Here is a 19,779-nt window from a genome sequence, read left to right on the forward strand (position 1 = left end):
TTCCCGGTCCCCTGAATTCCTCTTCCTTCTTCCTTCCCCTTATCCTACCTTGCATATCCTGGATTTCCCCCGCATTCGGATCTCTGAGTGCGAACCCATTTGTTTCCTGATCTTCGTCCCAGACAACTGAACGCTTCCTGGAGCTGGGTCACAAACCGCACGCTGGAACCCGAGGACTCATGCACAGGGTTATATAAATCCCAAACAGTGCGAAAGAAGACATCCCCGAAGATCACGAGCGAACAATACAGACAGGTGAGAAGGGGGGAAACCTGTAACACAAGTGCAGAATCGGTGATCACAGCACTCCAGAAAATATTTGTAGTGCACGGGATTCCTGTCAAACTGAAGAGCGACAACAGCCCGCTGTTTACCAGCCAAGAGCTAAAACAATTCCTCAAAGACCTGAGCATCAAGCACAAGAAAATCACACCCTACTGGCCGCAACCCAATCGCGATGCAGAACATTTCATGGGGTTCCTGAACAAATTCATACGTATTGTAAAAGGACACAACCACCCCTGGCTAGCAGCCATATACTGGTTATTGCGAACCTGGCGCCAAACTGTCACGACCCTCGCCCAAAACCCCCTCTGGCAACCCCATTGGCCAGGTGGAGTCAGGTCTCTGGCCTCTAGAGCCTGGCATCCTCTTCAAAAGCCCTCACGGGGCCAGTCCTGGCGCAATAGGCGCCTATGGCGCCAGGCTCATACACCATGAAAATCAATGTGCTTGGGAACTACTTTATTGTATTGTCAGCCAACATGGAGGCATCCACATAGCTTGGTTCCTAAGAACCAAGCTATGTGGTCTAGAGTTTTGGGTGTGGTAGCCTAGGGACTACGCTATCTGGACTATTTTGTTGGGGCTATTTAAACCACACCCGAGCAAGAAACATGCTTCGCGTTACTTTGCAGCTTGCAACGTGACGCTCACCGTGTCCAGCAATTCCCTTGAACCTCGGAGAAGCAGAACCTGCAAGGAGACAAAAGGAACATCATTAGCAGCAGCATCTTACCTGCAGTCTTCATCTTTAAACACTTGCAGCTACTGAGAACAGCTTCCTCGAATCTGCACGCCTCCCGGACAGAACGACCTGAAAGAGGAATATAGAGGCAACATTAAAGAAAGCAGTAGAGACATTTACAAATTACGAACTAATCAAAAGGCTTACCTGGCTGATCGCCTCCCGGCTGGCACCACTCCGGACATTCCACTTGCGCTGAAGAACACCGCGACCTACAAGGAAGGAAAACACAGGTTAGCAAAGGCAAAAGACTTTGCAGCACTGCGCATAGCGCTTACTTACTGCATCATAGCGCGCTTAGTGCGCCATCATTTACCAGCAGGGCTCAACCAAGCCAGTTTGCCGCGCTGAAGCTCCGCATACCTAAGGGAGAAAAAAGAGACATTTTAAACAAAGAAAGGCATGCAGGATAGCAACAAAATTAAAGAACAGTAATAAGACCTACCTGAACAATATCAAACGTGCCGGCGTCAGTGAAGTAACTGGACCGCACTCGCCCATGAAAGACAACGCACTCCTGCAAAGAAGGCAGGACAGAGAGCACACCTAATTCTACCACAAGGTGAGGAGAGGGCGCCAGAGGGACTGAAATGATACGGGGGTGGAGGGAGGATACTTACCCCAGTCGGTCAGTCTTGAACACAGTCCTCCTGTATTTTCAGGCAGAACCTTCCCTGCAGACCACATCAGGGCAAAGCTGAGAAGCATACCAGAGAGTAACCCGGCTGGGTGGCGTCCCTGTGGATACCAGGTGAGCGTAACAGAATGCGAAGCCCACCATAACAAATCCACCTGGGCACCATGGAGACATCAGGAATGGACCAATTGGCCCAATTACTAGAAGAGATTTGTGCTGAGGTTCATTCTGCCCGACAAGAGACTAATGCCCTCCGGAGAGACCTAATAGTGACCAAAGAGATTAGCAGGCAATACTTGCAATCACAGGCAGTACAGACGCGTCTACCTGAAAGCAATCCAATGATGCAAAACCCCGCCATACCACCCACTCCGGTACAGATCATGTTACCTGGAACAGTGCCCCTGGCACCACCAGAAAGGTTCTCAGGTGACCCACGGAAGTATGCGGCATTCATCAATCAGTGCCGCCTTTATTTTCTTTGTAGGCATGGAGCATTTCCAAACGACCAAGCTCGGGTAGCTTTTGTTTTATCATACCAGAGTGGTAGTGCAGCAGATTGGTCGGTGCCGTTGGTAACCCATGACGATCCTCTATTACATGACTTTGGGGGATTCCAGAGAGAAATGGAAAAACATTTTCTCGCCATACCCAGGAACAAGCAGTAGACAATGAACTCTTGTCCCTCCGACAGGGGAATCAGGACTTGTTAAAGTGCATTGCTACCTTCAACAGACTGGTTGCCGAAGCTAGTTGGCCAGAAAACAAAAGAACCACGTTATTCCATCGAGGGTTACGAGGCGAATTAAAGGACGTCTTAGCCCAGGTGGTTGATCCACCCAGAGACTGTGCAGAATTCATAAATCTGGTTGTGCAGCTAGACCACCGGTTGCAGGACCAAAAGACAGACTGGTCTTAGACGGACCCTCGGACCGTGTATGTTCGACCAAGGGAAAACACAACCCTGTGTATTTGAAAATGCTGTAGAACCCCTGCAGATTGGAGGGATAGGGCCTCCATTAACAAAACAAGAACGGGACAGAAGAAGACAACAACAGCTTTGTTTGTATTGTCGGAAACCAGGACATTTCCTGAAGGACTGTCCAGTAAAACCCCCAAGAAGAACAGTCGGGGCCACAGAGAAAGATGAAGTTAAGGAATCGGAAAACTACAAAGCTCAACAAAGGTAGAGGTCAGTTTGTCGAGTGAGAAGAAAGAGTTGCTGACCTCGCACTTTGCAATACCAGTGATCTTAATTAACCACCAACAGTCGTCAAGAATGCATGCCGTTGAAGCATGCATCGATAGCGGAGCAGTTGGAAATTCTATTGATCAAGGACTGACAGCAGAGATGGCGCTTCCTTTGTGTTCTAACCCAACCATGGACAAGGTAACCACCGTGGATGGGACAGAAATCGCTTCCGGACCAGTAACCCAGTGCACAGCCCGGGTAAACTTGCTGTGCCAGGACGGACATCGGGAGTCTATTTCATTCGATCTCATCAAGACACCTCAGTTCAGGCTAATACTAGGGATGCCAGGGATGCCATGGTTGGTTGCTCACAACCCTTTGATAGACTGGCGGGCACGAAAACTAACCTTCCCTGGTCACTGCTCCCCTGCCTGCTATCACCAAGAGGAGAAACCTGACGTCTGTATCCCCATGACTCCCGGAGCGACAGTATCAACCCTGGGAGTAACTAATACCTTGCCAAGTGAATACCATGATTTCCAGGATGTTTTCCGAAAGGACCAAGCCAATACATTGCCGCCGCACAGGCCCTACGACTGTCAGATCGACCTTGTTCCTGGTGCACAAATCCCTTGCGGCAGGATCTATGCTCTCACAGAACCAGAAAACCTTCATTTGAAATCCTATTTAGACCAGTACCTTACAAACGGATTTATCCGTCCTTCAAAGTCCCCAGCAGCCAGTCCTTTGTTCTTCGTACCGAAAAAGGAAGGAGACTTGAGAACCTGTATTGACTACCGTGCATTGAACCAGATCACTGTGAAGAACCGCTACCCCTTGCCACTTATCCCTGAGATGATAGACCGAATTAAAGATGCCCAGATTTATACCAAATTGGACCTTCGAGGAGCATACCAGCTGGTCCGAGTCAGAAAAGGAGATGAATAGAAAACCGCCTTCCGTACTAAGTATGGCTTGTTTGAATATCAAGTCATGCCCTTCGGGTTATGCAATGCTCCTGCGGCATTCCAATCAATATTTCATGAATGACATCTTAAAGGAGTTTATTGAAGTGTGCGCCTTAGTGTACATAGACAACATCTTAGTATACTTAGCCTCGGAACAAGGTCATGTTAGGCACGTTCGTTCAGTCCTCACCAAGCTCTGTCAACATCTTTGTTTGCAAAGCTTGAAAAATGCTTTTTTCACGTCACCGAAGTAGAATTTCTTGGTTTTATCCTTACTCCAGGGGGCATCAGAATGGACGTGCACAAGGTAGATGCCATTCTGAAATGGCCTTCACCGACGTCTCTGAAAGGGGTACAAAGTATGCTGGGCTTTGCGAACTTCTACCGCCGGTTCATCCCAGACTTCTCTCAGGTTGTGCACCCAATCACAGTACTATTACAAAAAAACAATAAAAAGTTTGCTTGGACCGAAGAAGCAGAAGAAGCCTTTCAGGAACTTAAACAAAGTGTTACTCACCACTCCGAAATAGGCCGAAGATGCAGAGGAGTGACCTTGGAGATGATGGTGGTACAAGAATCGATATTCAGCCTTCCATCCCAGCTCCCCTGAGTACAAGACTCAGGCTTCCTCAAAGAGGGGCTCTTTTCTACAATGTACCTCTCTGCTGTTTCAGTTGGGACAGACAGAGGTGTCAATTGAATAAAAGAGCGGGGAGAACACACACCGCCAATACCAATGCTGCAAAGGAATACAAAGATATTAGACAGTGTTGAAGTTAAGGCAAGTAATCAGAACAGTTGAATTAAATGCAAAACTACCTAGATAGGTATTGGAGTGGAGCTTCCCCGGGGTGGGTCTACAAGGAATATAACACAAAATGAGTGGGAATGGACTAAGAGAGCCTTTTAAAATATCGTCCCAACTTATATATATATCGAATTGGTAACAACTAACCTGAATAAGGATATTTTGAGGAAAGGAATCCAGGAAACAGAAGACAACGAAAGGAGAAAATAACAAACAGGAATGTTAGTATAGGGAAGTAGCCGCGGATGGCACGAGGGTCGCACTAGGGCCGGGTTGGTGCAGTTTCAGCAGAGCGTTTATATGCACTTGAAGACAAGTTCACAAGATAGTCACTCAATGTCCCAGAATCCAACAGGAGACAAAATATCCAAACAAGTCGTGGAGAGAAATAGTAGCAGAGATGGGATTTGCCAATTAAGTATGTACCTCAGCACACATGTATCCAGAGTAGGTGTAGAAATGTTCCAGATAGTTGACAGCAAGTTCTCTGCTTTGGTTCCGTATGCAGAGGCGGCAACCTGGAATGAAGTACCGCAAGAGACAGAAGGGAGCCGGATCAAGTAACTTTCCGAGTCAAAAAACCAGACGAGCACGACAGGAATAAAGGAGGGGACAAGCCAATCCAATAGTCAGGCAAGGGTCAAAACCAGGAGTTCAGATGAGGAATCATGTGGGAAGACACGAAGAAATAACGGACGTAACCGCGTGTAGCTTGTAACGCTAATTAGCAGCAACAAGCCCCTTGGAAGACGGTGGTTTTATAGTCGTAAGGGGGCGTGTCTTGCCATACGTCTTCCACGTACAATACGTGTCAGCAGACCCGGAGTCCGTCGTAGTTTGTACAGGCGCCATGGCAGCCTGTATCTGGTCCAGAGAGGAGCATGTAAAGAAGTTGTATTCTGCAAGGAGGCCCGCGTGGAAGCCTGAAGTGTAACAGCATCCTCCCCCAAAGACTCCGGCAACCCCCTGGCAGAATGGAAACTCCTCAGAAGATCCGGACAATGTAAATTGGAGAGAGGCTCCCATGCACGGTCCTCATGCCCATACCCCTTCCAATCCACGAGGTAGAACAACGTACCCCTAGACACCCTGCAGTCCAGGATACGCGAGACCTCATACTCCTCATCTCCATCCACCAAGATTGGCGAAGGACGTGTAGGCAGACGGGTCCCCTGGATGAAAGGCTTGATCAGGGAGATGTGAAAGACTGGATGTATCCGCCATGATCGCGGCAGGGAGAGCTTGACCGCCACAGGATTGATAACATCAGTAATGGCACAGGGTCCCACGTATTTGGGCAGAAGCAAGCATTTGCCCGCAATTAGCAAATTACGGGACGTCAACCACAGATTCATGCCACTCCGATAGACTGGTGCAGGTGACCGATGCACATCGGCATATTTCTTGGCACGATCTTGAGCTCGGAGTAAATGACAGCGTACATCCCGATGAATCTTATCGAGATCTTTTATACAATCTCTTGCTGCTGGATTAACAGCTGGCAATACCGGATCAAGTGGGAGTGCCCTAGGATGACCACCATACAGGGCAAAAAAGGGAGAAACCCCAGTTGATGTATGCATAGAGTTGTTATATGCAAACTCTGCATAAGGCAGGGAAGTAAACCAAGACTGTTGGAACTGAAGGCATAAACAGCGTAGGTACTGTTCAATAGTAGCGTTAGTTCTCTCAGTCTGCCCATCCGTCTGAGGATGGTAAGCCGAGGAGTACCTGTCCTCAATACCCAGAGAAGCTGTAAGAGCCTTCCAGAATCGTGACGTAAATTGTGTACCACGGTCGGAAACAATAACCGAGGGTAATCCAAAGAAACGAAACACATTCGTCAAGAACAGTCTCGCCAATTCCGGAGCCACAGGCAAGCCAGAGCAAGGTATGAACAATGCATATTTTGTGAAATAATCAACAATCACCCAAATGGTGTCATGGCCCTGAACGTCAGGAAGTTCCACAATGAAATCCATTGACAGCATCTGCCAAGGTTTGTACGGAACAGGAAGAGGTTCTAACAAGCCTACTGGTTTGGCTCTAGAGGTTTTACACTGAGTGCATATGGAACAAGTCAAAATGTAGTCCTTTACATCACGAACCATGGAAGGCCACCAAGCCCAACGCTGTAAGGCTTCAAAAGTCTTTTGACTTCCTGGATGTGCAGCAATCAAAGAATCAAGAGACCACTGGAGCGCTAAAACTCTAGCTTGACCTGAGGGTATATAGACGCACCCTTGAATGAATGGCATACCCTGAATTACTTCCAGGTTGAAGTCAGTGATCTCTTTTGGATGGGTTGAGACCCAATCAAGGATGATTGAACACAAAGATGGCTGAACCGAACAACCACAAACAACTTTGTTCGGAAGAAAAGGAAGTGCTTCGATCTGTTGGGACTGGCCATCCGCATGTAGGCGAGAGAGAGTATCAGCCGAAACTTGAGTTTTAGCAGGACGGTAAGTGATAACAAATTGATACTGTGAAAAGAATAAATGCCACTGCGCCTGTCTAGCTGTAAGACATTTCATAGATTTGAAGGCTAACAGACTGCGGTGATCCGAGTATACTGTTACAAGGTGTTTGGCCCCCAGAAGGTGATGTCTCCATTCCAAGAATGCGTCTTTGATGGCTAAGAGTTCGCATTCCGTGATGGAATAATTTCTTTCGTAAGCTGTCAATTTACGAGAGAAGTAGGCAACAGGATGAACCTCGCCCGAATGAGGACAGGTTTGTGACAACACCGCCCCAAGAGCATAACCCGAAGCGTCAGCTTCAACAAAAAAAGGAAGCTCGGGATCGGGATGTTTGAGGACAGGGGCGGAAGTGAAGACTGATTTTAATTGATCAAAAGCTTTCTGAGCTTCTGAAGACCATACAAATGGCACCTTGGCACTTGTCAGAGAGGTAAGAGGTGCAGAGATTTCAGAAAAACCATTGATGAAGCGTCTATAAAAGTTTGCAAATCCCAGGAATGATTGTAAAGATTTGACTGAATTGGGCACAGGCCATTCCAGGATAGCACTAATTTTGGACTGACTCGTGCACACCCCATTGTTAGTAAGGTCATATCCCAATAATTCCACCTCTGAGGCATGAAATATGCACTTTTTGGCTTTTGCAAACAATTTGTGATCTCTCAGGCGTTGGAGTACTGTTTTCACATGTTTTTCGTGGTTTTCCTGGTTTTGTGAATAAATCAAAATGTCATCCAGGTAGACAACAACAAACTGATCAAGGATGTCATAAAACAAATCGGTCATGAATGCCTGAAAGTTGGCCGGGGCATTACACAACCCAAAGGGCATGACAAGGTATTCAAATAGACCGTAACGTGTTTTGAAAACGGTCTTCCATTCGTCCCCCTCTCTCATACGGACCAGATTATAAAATCCTCTGAGATTGAGCTTAGTAAATACTTTGGAATCCCAATTGATCAAGGAGGACAGAGATTACAGGAAGAGGGTACTGGTTCTTTATGGTTGCTGCATTCAAAGTACGATAATCAATACAGGGACGTAAATCCCTTCCTTCTTAGGAACACAGAAAAGTGGTGATGCAATTGGTGATTTGGATGGACGAATGAATCCCATGGCCAAGGCCTTGTCTATATAATCTTTAAGGACTTCATCTTCTTTGAGAGTGAGGGAATACACTATGCCGGATGGTATCTTTATTCCCGGTATTAGGTCTATTGGGCAATCATAGGCTCTATGTGGAGGTAGAGTCTCCGCCATCCCTTTGTCAAAAACATCTGCTTAGTCTGCATATTGAGAAGATACCACAGAGACAACATTTTTAGAAACAGCTCCAATATGCATAGTAGGAGAAACCAGTGCCCTGACCGGACTATCCTGGGTAATACCAAGTAATGTAGTACATCGGGTATTGCATATATTGGAAAGGAACTGAATCTGAGATGTCGACCAGTCGATGGCAGGGTTATGAAGCTTCAACCATGGAATACCCAGAATGACTTTGTAGGCTGGTACTTTGATGATATCGAATGATATCTCTTCAGTATGGCCTTCATCGGTACTCATATGTAGTGGAACCATTTGGTGAGTTACCATTCCTGATAGAAGAATTGTACCGTCCACTGCATTCACTTTTTCAGGTATAGCTTTGCGAACCAGTGGTATTTTTGACATAGAGGCAAAGCATTGATCAACATAATTACCTGTTGCCTCTGAATCAATCATGGCTGTTGTCTGGAATGAAACACCGTGATTTAGGGAAAATGTAACAGGTAGGCGGACTAGATGACTCGGATTCTGTAATGTAGAGTCCAAAGGTGAGTTTCCCGACATAGGGACTCTGTCTACTGTCGGGATTTGGCGTTTCCTGCCTTTCTTTTGGTTTTTTTGGGACATTTAGGCAATAAGTGGTCAGAGGCCCCACAGTACATGCAGAGATTGTGTGATCTACGATATTCTCGTTGAGCAGGGGTAAGTGGTCCCCTAACCACACCAATCTGCATAGGTTCTGGCGCAAGAAGTGAAGAAGACAAGTCCTCTGCTGAAACCGTGCTGAACAATGGTGGGTTTTTTTCACCACGTCTTTCGGATTTACGGGCATCAATCTGACGGACTAAATCTAGCAGTTCCCCGAATGCCGTGGGGACTACAGGAACAGTGGAGAGGATGTCCTTTAGTTCATCTGAGAGGCCTTGATAGAAGACGGCTGTCTTCTTTTCTTCAGGCCAGTCAGTTTCTGCTGCCAACTGATTGAACCGGGCCAAATAGACCAATAAAGAATTGTTCCCTTGTCGATGCTTTAAGAGTTCCAGGTCAGTAGCTTGAGTAGTATAACATGTATCAAATACTTTACTCATCATAACTCATCATTTACTCATCATAGCAAGAAGGGCATCACAATTGTAGAGAACATGACTGTTGGATTCTAACAATGGGTTAGCCCATGCGGCGGCTGCAGTGCCTCCTAAATGTGACAAGACAAAAGCTGCTTTAGTTGTAGAGGTTGGAAATGAAGCGGGACAGCACAAAAAATGCAGTTTGCGTTGGTTAATGAATGTTCGGTATTGTTTAGGATCGCCTAGGAAGTGTTCAGGAGGAGCTAGAGGGAACTGGGTTGTAAGCATGATCGGGTTTGATTCCTGCTGTGGAGGTGGAAACCCTGAACCTGATGCTGTAGCACCAGCACCGGCCATCTGTGGTGCTGGTGTGGTAACCAAGGCCTGAATGGAGTCCATACGTTGGCGCAGTGCATCTTGTTGTCAGGGATGGCACTCTATAAAGAGTGGCACAGGACACTCAGAAAGGGTTTGGGTGGTTGTGCCAAAATAAAGTGGACAGATAGGTACACACACAGCAGAAAGGAAAGAGAACGAATAGTAGGTAAGAGTAGCAAGGGGAAAGGTACAGAATGAATTCCCTCTTGGGGTGTATGCAGATATAGGAAAAGAGTATTCCACGAACCTTAGGAAATACTCTAGCCTTCTGCACAGTTTGCTATAACAGAGGCCCACGCTGTTTGCTCATGGCTTGGAACAGCATCTATGGGTGTCTGTAATGTAGAAACGAGAGAAGGGAAGGGGCAGAGGTTGACTGATGGGAACCAACAGACAAGCTCTGTACGAAAGGGTCTACAAACAGTACAAGAGAAGATACTTACAGACAGATCCAGGAAAGGAGGTTGATAGCAAACTAGCAGAAGGAAATGAAGGGAAAGTCGTGTAACAGGATAGGATAGCAGAGGACAGTAAGGAACAAGGTTGAGAGCTCAGAGGAGCAGGAAAGCAATGAGCAAGCCCACAGGAGCAGGGCTGTAAGGTAGAGAGCCCAGATGAAAAGGGCTTAGGGCAGCAGAGTAAAGCAGGCTGCACGGCAAGGAACCCAGAAGGGCCGGGCAGCAAGGAGTGGACCCTGAGGGGCAGGGCCGCTGAACGTAGAATGTTGCAGAGGACTGTAGAGGGCTGCTAGGCCGAGAACCAAGCGGAAAAAAGGTAGGTAGTAGGCAGCGGAGCGTGATAAGCTGCAAAGTAGGAAGCCCAGAGGACAAGGGCTGTAGGCAGCCGGAGTGAGCAGGCTGCAGAGCAGGGATCCCAGAGGACAAGGGCTGTAGGCAGCCGGAGTGAGGCAGGCTGCAGAGCAGGGAGCCCAGAGGACAAGGGCTGAGGCTGGAAAGCAGTAGAGCGTGATCAGCTGCAATGTAGAGAGCCTGGCAGGGCAAGGGCGGAGGCTGGAAGGCAGCAGAGAGTGATCGGCTGCAATGTGGAGAGCCCAGAGGAGCAGGGCTGTGAGGCAGGGAGCCTGGAAGGCTGTGGCTGTAGGCAGTGAAGTGTAACAGGCTGCAAGGCAGGAAGCCCAGAGGAGCTGGACTGAGGCAGGGAGCCCAGAAGGCTAGGGCTGTAGGCAGCAGGGTGTAGCAAGCTGCAAGGCAGGGTCCAAGCAGGAGTGATGGTAAACAGCATACAAGGATCCGTAGAAAGACGCGAAAGGTGGAGGAAGGTCTCTCAATGCAAGAGGCTGAGCCACTGCAGGCAGCAGCCTTTTATACTGCCTAGCCCAGCACAGAGGCAGGCTAATTGGTTGCACCTGGCTAAGCACACCTGCAGACAATCGGCCACCTCCCTCTCTGTTCCTGAGCTGGTGGAAGCAGAGCAAATCCCTAGGGCTTCTGGGGGGTGTAGTTCCTTTGATGACCAATAGGAACAGCCAGGAATCGATGCTTATAGCCAAGTGCATTGTGGTATGCGTAGTTTGTTGGAAAAAATAATAAAGCACCAAAGTCTCGCAAATGGGAAATAAAGTCCCCAAAGTAAATATAGATTGATCCAAGAGTCTGTTGTAAATAAATGATAAACAAATAGTCCATATTGAGCGCAGGCATGACACTTGTGCATTGGTCAAGTCAGTTTGTAGATCCGTGACCATTTGCACGATTTGAGTCAAAGCATCACTGGCCTCCGTGGACATTTTACGTGGCTGCTAATTCTGTTACTCACCACTCCGAAATAGGCCGAAGATGCAGAGGAGTGACCTTGGAGATGATGGTGGTACAAGAATTGATATTCAGCCTTCCATCCCAGCTCCCCTGAGTACAAGACTCAGGCTTCCTCAAAGAGGGACTCTTTTCTACAATGTACCTCTCTGCTGTTTCAGTTGGGACAGGTGTCAATTGAATAAAAGAGCAGGGAGAACACACACCGCCAATACCAATGCTGCAAAGGAATACAAAGATATTAGACAGTGTTGAAGTTTAGGCAAGTAATCAGAACAGTTGAATTAAATGGGAAACTACCTAGATAGGTATTGGAGTGGAGCTTCCCCGGGGTGGATCTACAAGGAATATAACACAAAATGAGTGGGAATGGTCTAAAAGAGCCTTTTAAAATATCGTCCCAACTTATATATATCGAATTGGTAACAACTAACCTGAATAAGGATATTTTGAGGAAAGGAATCCAGGAAACAGAAGACAACGAAAGGAGAAAATAACAAACAGGAATGTTAGTATAGGGAAGTAGCCCCGGACGGCACGAGGGTCGCACTAGTGCCGGGTTGGTGCAGTTTCAGCAGAGCGTTTATATGCACTTGAAGACAAGTTCACAAGATAGTCACTCAATGTCCCAGAATCCAACAGGAGACAAAATATCCAAACAAGTCGTGGAGAGAAATAGTAGCAGAGATGGGATTTGCCCACACATGTATCCAGAGTAGGTGTAGAAAGTTCCAGATAGTTGACAGCAAGTTCTCTGCTTTGGTTCCGCATGCAGAGGCGGCAACCTGGAATGAAGTACCGCAAGAGACAGAAGGCAGCCGGATCCAGTAACTTTCTGAGTCAAAAAAACAGACGAGCACGACAGGAATAAAGGAGGGGACAAGCCAATCCAATAGTCAGGCAAGGGTCAAAACCAGGAGTTCAGATGAGGAATCGTGTGGAAAGACACGAAGAAATAACGGACGTAACCGCATGTAGCTTGTAACGCTAATTAGCAGCAACGAGCCCCTTGGAAGACGGTGGTTTTATAGTCATAAGGGGGCGTGTATTGCCGTACGTCTTCCACGTACAAGACGTGTCAGCTGACCCAGAGTCCGTCGTAGTTTGTACAGGCGCCATGGCAGCCTGTATCTGGTCCACAGAGGAGCTTCTAAAGAAGTCGTATTCTGCAAGGAGGCCTGCGGGGAAGCCTGAAGTGTAACACAAAGGTTTAACTCCGCTCCAATCCTGCAACATCCTCGTCCAGACCTCCCTTATGTCGTTGAAACTGATACGTCCAGTCTTGCAATGGGGGCTGTCCTTTCACAGAGAGACCCGGAAACCGGCCAGCTACATCCTGTGGCCTTCTGGTCGAAAAAGTTCTCACCTCCAGAGATTAATTGTGCCATCTCGGACAAGGAACTCCTGGCTTTGAAATCCACCTTTAAAGCCTGGAGGCACTACCTTCTGGGGGCCAGACACACCATTACAGTCATCATAGACCACCGAAACCTGCAATATCTCAAAACAGCCAAGGCCCAGTCCTCGCGCCAATTACGGTGGGCCCTTTTCTTCACCGAATATGATTATGCAATCACATTTCGACCAGGAGTCAGAAACAGATAGGCGGATGCCTTTTCTCGCATGGGCATAGATGAAATAGTATATACAACTCCAGACCCAGTACCTATTGTACCTGAAGAGAAACTCTTGGGTATCACGACAACCTTAACACAAGCAGAAGTACAAAAAGAAATCCAATGGACAATGAATCCTGATGCCTACCTCGCATGGCAAACTCAAGGAGAACACTATACCATCAAGGACCATCTACCCTTTTTTAGGGATCGCCTATATGTACCCAAGAAGGAATTACAACAGCATATTATTTCAAACTATCATGATTCACTGATCGAAGGGCATCCTGGGATCGCCAAAATTCTAGCTAAGGTGAAAGACAACTTTTGGTGGCTTACCTGGTGTAAGGACATCATTCAGTATATTCAGTCCTGTGATGTCTGCGTACAAAATAAATCACAGAAACAAAAACCATCTGGTCTCCTACAACCATTGGACATTCCTACAGTTCCATGGCACACTCTTTCCCTTGACTTCATCACTGATCTACCTCCAAGCCAAGGGTTCAACACCATCCTTGTAGTTGTGGACTTATTCTCGAAGATGGCCCATTTTATTCCTCTGAAAGGCCTCCCCGACGCAGCCACTTTAGCAAAAGTGTTCCTGGAGGGCGTGGTTAAGCTACATGGCTTCCCTTGGGTTCTGGTCTCTGATCGAGGCAGCCAGTTTGTTTCAAACTTCTGGAAAAAATGTTGTGCAATGGCGCAGATCGACGTTTGGCTATCTACCAGTCACCATCCCCAAACGGACGGCCAAACCGAGAGAACCAATCAGACACTCGAGCAATATTTACGGTGCATGCTGCACCACGAACAAAGTAATTGGAAAGACCTACTATGGATAGCCGAATATGCATATAACAATTCTTTGCATTCAAGCACGGGACAGACACCCTTCTATACCCTTTATGGCAGACATCCACGTACCTCTGAACTAGACCTTCCAGCCAGCTTGGAAATGCCAGCGGTAAAGACTCTACAGACAACCATTACTCAGGCTTTCAAAAGGGGCAAAGGAACACCTTATTCATGCCAAAGAAAAACAAAAGAGATTCACCGACCAACACCGGAAAAAGGCCCCTGATTATCAAGTAGGAGACAAAGTTTGGTAAAGGCACTACTTTGCAGCGCTGCGCATAGCGCTTACTTACCGCATCATATCGCTCTTAATGTGACATCATTTACCAGCAGGGCTCAACCAAGCCAGTTTGCTGCGCTGAAGCTCTGCATACCTAAGGGAGAAAAAAGAGACATTTTAAACAAAGAAAGGCGTGCAGGATAGCAACAAAACTAAAGAACAGCAATAAGACACATGTTGTTTCAACATTCCAGTTTGGGAGGAATGTGATGTCACGTGCACAAAGGGAGACCGGGGTCACGTGATGTGGGCGGGGATTTTTAATAAAGGAATCACCGGAACTAGTCATTCCAGGTTATTTCAGCCCACCAGCGTGTTGTGTTTTCTTTGCTGCGCTGCGCGCCGAGGCAGGCCTGTGCTTGCATCCCGACCTCCCGCACCACTGGAGGTCGGCCCTGAAACCAGAACACCCAGCTGGCTGATGTCCCTCACACAAGAAGTGGGTTTATTGCCAGGATTGCTGGCTGCAAGAGAATTATGCCTGAGAATTAATCTTTTAACACATTCCTATGGGAACATTTACGTCTCCCTATTTCTCTGACGAAATCTCTCTCCCGGTTATGCTGGAATGTTGGCGTGTATGCTCAGTCTGCACAAAACACTTGGTGAGGTGGGTGGAATTATGCAAATTATCCAAATGTTTAGGGTGGGAGCTATGGGGGTGTACTAGTGAACGGACAAATGACTCTATAGACCACTGTGAAACGTAGGTATCTAAGCAACCCGGAAGCGGTCGGGTGCCTGCCCCAGGTTATGTTTGGCAATACAGATTTTCCATACATTTGTTACAGAAAGTCATGATTCTATTAAAGACTCGGAGGACGAAAGATTATGCTCAAACTTCTCTTTACTCACTCTAGCAGCATCAATGAAAAACAACAATCATGAAAAACAATAACAAAAAAACTACAAATCCCAACAAAACCCAGCATTTTTGTAGTTCATTTTTCATAGGTTGTTATGAACATGTGACTTCATTCTCCAATCACGATCACTTTTCCTCTATAACATGCTGTGATTCCATAGTGCTTCCTCTTTCTTTCACTGAACTAATCAAACTTGCGCCCCAACCGGTAGACAACTTAACTCTCCCTTATATTCTTCTCAAGGCATCGTTTTCTGCTCCTTCCCTGAAACAAATATAAACTATTACCAATCTCATTATGAACGGGTGGGCAATCGCATAACAATAACATTATCATACCAAATACAAGCTTGCATTATTTTACAAATATCAAATCATCTTCTTGCATAGCAGCGATTGAAATTGGGTGGAATAATCTTTCGCCTCCAAGTCTTTAATAGAATCATGACTTTCTGTAAAGAATGTATGGAAAATCTGTATTCTATGTCAAGACTTGGAGACTCAGATTATGCTGGTTTAAAGCTTACCTACCACCAACGACGCTACTTGCTCCACTGGTCTAAAATAAAAATTCTTGAACGTCTCTTCATTAGACCAGTCTTCCACCTTTAGAATATCTTCCAGAAGGGCTCCTGCCATAAAAGCAGACGATGCAATAGCACCTCGTGTGGAATGTGCCCCAAACTGACTTACGTCTACGCCTGCTTCAGCCATGCACCACCTGACCCAGCTAGACAAAGTGGATGATGCTACTGCTCTAAAAGGTTTCCTAATAGCTATCAGTAATTGATACTCTCCCACAGGTCTCACTCTATTTGCTCTTTCTTCGTACACTTTCAAACATCTAACTGATGATTGTTATGATTCATTATTTATCTAAGTGCAGACCCGGGGATCGAACCCATGTTGCTCTGTGTCGTCTTGCTTCCAAGGCGAGCACGTTGCCATTGAGCTATCCTCCCGAGACAAAAACTGAACACAATTCAGGTTTGCCCGGAAAAGCCCTGTACTCAACTGATTTAATGTTTGTCTTTGTTCTCTTCTCTATGTAAAATACTACCCCTGAAGGTGAAAAGGATTTCCTATTTACTTCTAAAGCTTTCACATTGGATACTCTCTTACAAGAAATCAGACACAATAAGGTAGTTAACTTAGCCCACAACGCTTTCCTAGACAAGAACTCATTGGGCCTCATTACGCGGTATGCGGTAAGGGAAAAATGATGCCGGTAAGGGATTACCGGCATTGCTTACCGCTCCAGCCTATCACGACCCGCCTACCCACTATTAGAGCACCGCAAAAAACAGTGCCTCTAACAGCGGCATGGGCGCGGGCACGCGACCCTTCATGCCGGCAATAGAGGCATGGCGGTGTTAGGCAGAATCCTGTGCAGTGCCCTTAGGGACCACTACACACAATTAAGACTACAGGTGGCAATACAAGTTTTACCTTTGGTACACGCCTGTACTACTATGTCAGAGTGGTAGCAGTGATGGAGCAGCCAGGCTTATCTCAAGAGTATATGAGCAGTAGCAGAGATTACACAAAGGGACCACAACTACTGTGACTCAAGCAAACACTGACTCAAGGTTTCAGGTAGAAAAATATAAGTACATTTATTTTTAAACCATTCGTTATAGACACAACACTTCTATTAAACTTAAATAAAAACTACACGTTAAATATACTACAACTACCCAATTCACTTTGTACAGTAAGTCTCAAGATAAGTACCCTGTGTTTGAATGAACCGATGTTACGAACAAAACACGTTCCGCGAATATGATTGCGATCACTTTTTGGCAGTTCGGTCTACTAAATAAACGCGTATCCGTGACATGAAATGCTACCGGGGCAAAAACACACTTAACACCTGAGATACCCAGAGGGAGTTGGAGGCAAAAATCACAGGCAATATTTTTGTTAGGCAGGCAGAATCAAGAAACACTCAGAGACAGGAGTTCAAAAGTCAAAGGGCCGGTGCCGGGGTCGAAAGACACCGGGGCCTGTTGACGAAGATCACACAGTAGACAGTTCACGATTCAACGTAGCCAAAAGTATTTTGATATTGTCAATGTTCGGAAGCAAAAGTTATAAGAAGGATGGAAGACAAGGGCTCGGATCACTAATAAGGCCTGGCATCCACTTCTCAGGCCCTCTTGGGGCCAGTCCTGGCGCCTTTGGCGCCGGGCTCATCAGTAAGGAAACACATCTGCTTGAGTAACTACTTTATTTAGGCTTTCAGCCAACATGGAGGCATCCACATAGCTTGATTACTAGAACTAAGCTATGCGGTCTAGTGTTTTGGGTGTGGTGGCCTAGGGACTACTTTACCTGCACTACTTTACAGTGGCTATTTAAACCACACCCGAACAAGACAACACGCTTCACCTTACTTTGCTTCTTGCAATGTGACGCTCACCGTGTCCAGCTTTCTCACGAGCCTGGTGAATTCTGGACCTGCAGAAAAACCAAGAACATCGTTAGCAGCAGAGTCTTACCGGGATCGAAGGACCTGAGAAAAGGAGAAAGACATCATTAAAGGAGGTAGTGGAGACATTACAACCACAAAGCGCTTAAAGACTTACCTGGTTGGTTGCTTTTCGGCCGGCATAGCTCCTGAACTCCATCTGCGCTGGGAACTCACCGCGACCTACGAAAAGAGAAAAGCACAGGTCAGTGAGGACAAGACATCGCTGTGCTACGCAAAGCGCCTCCTTACCGCATCATAGCGCTATAGCGCGCAATCATCTCCCGGTGAGAACCAGCATATCAGGTTCTCCAAGCGGACACTCCGCGCTCCTAGGGAGATAAAAAAAGGGACATTTAGAACAGAGAAAAGGCATGCAAGAATTACGACGCCATCAAGCGCAATAAAACCTACCCGAAAGACACTACAAGGGCAGCAGTCAATGAAGTAACTGGACCGCCCGCGCCCACAAAAGACAACGCGCCCCTGCCCAGAGAGCAGGACAGAGAGCCCACCGATTCCGACAACCAGGTGAGAAGAGAACCTGGAGGGGCTGGAAACACAAGGGAGGTGGGGGAAAACTTACCTTGGTCGCCCAGTCCTAATATAGTCTTCATTTCCAGGCGGAATCCCATCGACATCGAGACCACACCAGGGAATCATTGGGAAGGGCACCAACGACCAACTGGCTGGGTGGCGTCCCTGTGGATACCAGGTGAGCGTAACAGAACGCGAAGCCTCACATAAATAATCCACCTGGGCGTCATGGAAACATCAGAAATCGAACAATTGGCCCAATTGCTGGGGGACCTTCGTGCTGAGGTTCATTCAGCCCGACAAGAGACTAATGCACTCCAGAGAGACCTAATAGTGACCAAGGAGCGCACCGACGAAATCAGCAGACAATTCTTGCGATCGCAGGCAGGGCAGACTCTTCTGCCTGGAGGAAATCCACCGATGCAAAATCCTATCTCACCATCTTATACCCCCACACCAGTACAGATCACGCTGCCTGGGACAGTTCTCCTGGCACCACGAGAAAGGTTTTCCGGCGACCCACGGAAGTATGCAGCATTCATAAATCAGTGTCGCCTTCACTTCCTTTGCGCCCTGGGGCATTTCCAAATGACCGAGCTTGGTTAACTTTCATCCTATCATACTTGAGTGGAAGTGCAGCGGACTGGCGTGTGCCGTTGGTGACCCATAATGATCCATTGTTACAGGACTATGGGGGGTTCCAGAGAGAAATGGAAAAACTTTTTGCTCGCCATACCCAGGAACAAGCAGTGGATAATGAACATTTATCCCTCCGGCTGGGGAACCAAGACTTGTTAACATACATTGCGACTTTCAATAGACTGGTTGCTGAAGACAGGTGGCCAGAAAACAAAAGAACCACGTTATTCCATTGAGACCGCTGCAGCCTCACCAGAACTGCATGCTACTTCTGAATCTAACGTTTCGATCTGCATTTACTCTGAGCCGTGAAGGGGCTTTTGCTGGTGCTGTGGTGCCTGAGCGCTTCCTGGTGGAGGTGTGGCTCGTTCGGCTCACATGACGAATCACGTGACTTCAATCATCCTTTTCACGATGAGCCATCCGCCCGAGGGGCGAACACTGCAGCCTCACCAGAACTGCATGATACTTCTGAATCTAACGTTTGGATCTGCATTTACTCTGAGTCGTGAAGGGGCTCTTGCTGGTGCCGTGGTGTCTGAGTGCTTCCTGGAGGAGGCGTGGCTCGTTCGGCTCACGTGACAAATCACGTGACTTCAATCATCCTTTTCACGACGAGCCATCCGCCCGAGGAGCGAACGCTGCAGCCTCACCAGAACTGCATGCTACTTCTGAATCTAACGTTTCGATCAGCATTTACTCTGAGACGTGAAGGGGCTCTTGCTGGTGCCGTGGTGCCGGGGCGCTTCGTGGAGGAGGCGTGGCTCGTTCGGCTCACGTGACGAATCACGTGACTTCAATCATCCTTTTCACGACGAGCCATCCGCCCGAGGGGCAAACGCTGCAGCCTCACCAGAACTGCATGGTACTTCTGAATCTAACGTTTCGATCTGCATTTACTCTGAGCCGTGAA

This window comes from Ambystoma mexicanum, chromosome 14 (genome assembly GCF_040938575.1).
Source record: "Ambystoma mexicanum isolate Mex_15411 chromosome 14, UKY_AmexF1_1, whole genome shotgun sequence".
NCBI classification, from domain to species: Eukaryota; Metazoa; Chordata; class Amphibia; order Caudata; family Ambystomatidae; genus Ambystoma; species Ambystoma mexicanum.